Source organism: Mus caroli, unplaced genomic scaffold (genome assembly GCF_978045245.1).
Source record: "Mus caroli unplaced genomic scaffold, Mus_caroli_1 scaffold_7, whole genome shotgun sequence".
NCBI lineage: Eukaryota > Metazoa > Chordata > Mammalia > Rodentia > Muridae > Mus > Mus caroli.
The window spans coordinates 113,680,104-113,682,114 of NW_028227262.1; the positions used below are offsets into that span (position 1 = coordinate 113,680,104).

The following is a 2,011-nucleotide window of genomic DNA, read 5'->3' on the forward strand; positions in this document are numbered from 1 at the left end:
AGTTTTGGATCTGTAGGACCAGCCTCTTCATGCACTCTGGAAGTTCATCCATGGGGTAGATGTTAAGGTGGGCCAATTCAAAGCCCTGAATCTGGGACTGAGAAGTATCTGAACTGGTTAGCCCACCAACTCTCCTATCCTCAGGGCAGGCTCACTCACAAATCCTGCAACCAGGACCAGCTCTACTCTGCTGTATCTATGTAAATAAGGTGTAGGCCTGCTCTCCCAAGTGTTGCAGCTGGTAAGGGACATGGCTAGTTCTTCCATGCTCATGTTCTCTCACCTACCATAGATGCCAAGGGACAAGGGAGGGGAGGAGGGTGTCTCTCCCTCATTTTCACCACTGCCCAGCAGACACAAGGCAGGGCTGCTTCTCCTAAACCTATATCCTCTGAATTGGCTCACCTGCAACTCCCACATCCAGGGTCAGCTCTATTGTGCTTCTCAGGTGAGTTAGTAACAGGGCCTGCTTTCCCAAGTTCTGGAGCAGGTAAAGGACTAGGACGGCTCTCCTGCTCTCAGGACTCCATCCCACTACCGGTGGCAAGGGCAAAGGGAGGGGAAGGAATCTCTTCCTCACCATTGCCAATGCACAGAAGACAAGAGGCAAGACTGGTTCTCCAAAACTCACAACCTCAGGGCCAGGTCACTGGTACCCCAGCCACCAGAGTCAGCTCTACTGTGCTATTCAGATGAGAAGCAGGGCCTGCTCTCTGTGTGCTGCAGCAGGTGAGGGGCAGGGCCAGCTCTCCTGCTTTTATGATCCTAGGAACCTGTATCCCACCAGCAATAGGTGAGGGGGAAGAGGGAGGATAGTGTCTCTCCATCACTTATGCTACTGCACGGAAGATGAGTTGTAGAGCCAGCTTTCCCATGCTCATGTCCTGGGGACCATCTCACCCACAACTCCCATAATGTACAAGGCCTACTCTCCCAATTACTGTAGCTGGCTATGGGCAGGGTCTGTTCTCCTGTTTTTATGTCCCAGGGCCAGCTCTCCCATGATGCCCAGGTAAGGGGTAGGGACAGTTCTGCACAGCCCTCAGACATTGACATGTCTCCATGTGGCAGCCCAGACTAATGATATCTGCCTGGCCTTTGGTGGCAAAAGACCCTTGCTGCTTCAGGGCCATGGACCTAGACATGGACCCTGATGGCAGCACAAGTCAAAACCCCACTATGGCCCAAGGTGGCATCACCATCTACTCACATCAGGCCATTCCTCATTACCCTTGAGTGTGCAGTTCTGCCTATCTACATTGTGCCCACACCCTTCTGTTTCTCTTTCTCTTCTGATTCTCCACCACTTACTTGTTCCCTTTAGTGGCGCCCAGAGTCTTTAAGTGTCTGAGGTCATCTCAGGACCTAAGTGGTCTTAGGAATGCTGCACCCTACTTGTACATCATAGCACTGAGCAGGGATCATCTTGGTCATGGTCTGCCCTCCCAGGCCTATGCAGTGCCAGACTGGTAGTCATCCCAGACTAGCTCCCTATCCATGCCTGCATGGCATCAGTCTGGTGATCATCTTAGGCTCGCTTTTTTTTAAAGGGAATGGTTAGGCTACTAATCTTTCAGATGTTCATGGATCAGAACACTGGGTGTGTAGTACATAGCCTCTCTTCTCTCTGCCACCTACCAATGCAAATGTGACACAGAAGCCACACCTAATGCCTCTAGGGACAGGTCTCTGCCTTTCTTTTTAAACATAGTAAAGTTCTTAATCTAGTGATTTCATGTTTCCAGGATTCTTAAAATACATTCCTCTCATTATGTACTTAGAAATCTCATTTGCAGCCCAAGCACCCAGTGGCCTATTACTGCTCTAATCTAAAGCTCTTGCATGAAAACAGTCTAGTGTTCTGTTTTTTTTTTTAATTCGATATTTTCTTTATATACATTTCAAATGCTATCCCAAAAGTTCCCTATACCCTCCCTCTACCCTGCTCCCCTACCCACCTACTCCCACCTCTTGGCCCTGGTGTTCGCCTGTACTGAGGCATATAAAGTTA

At 49.6% G+C, this 2,011-nt stretch overlaps 1 non-coding gene across 1 annotated transcript; it reads right to left on the reverse strand.

Moving 5' to 3' along the window:
* Positions 1 to 1,553: 1,553 nt before the first annotated feature.
* LOC115031401 (small nucleolar RNA SNORA17) lies at positions 1,554 to 1,686 on the reverse strand. The gene has a single exon (XR_003837041.1). It is a non-coding gene; the product is annotated as a small nucleolar RNA SNORA17 (small nucleolar RNA).
* Positions 1,687 to 2,011: the final 325 nt, after the last annotated feature.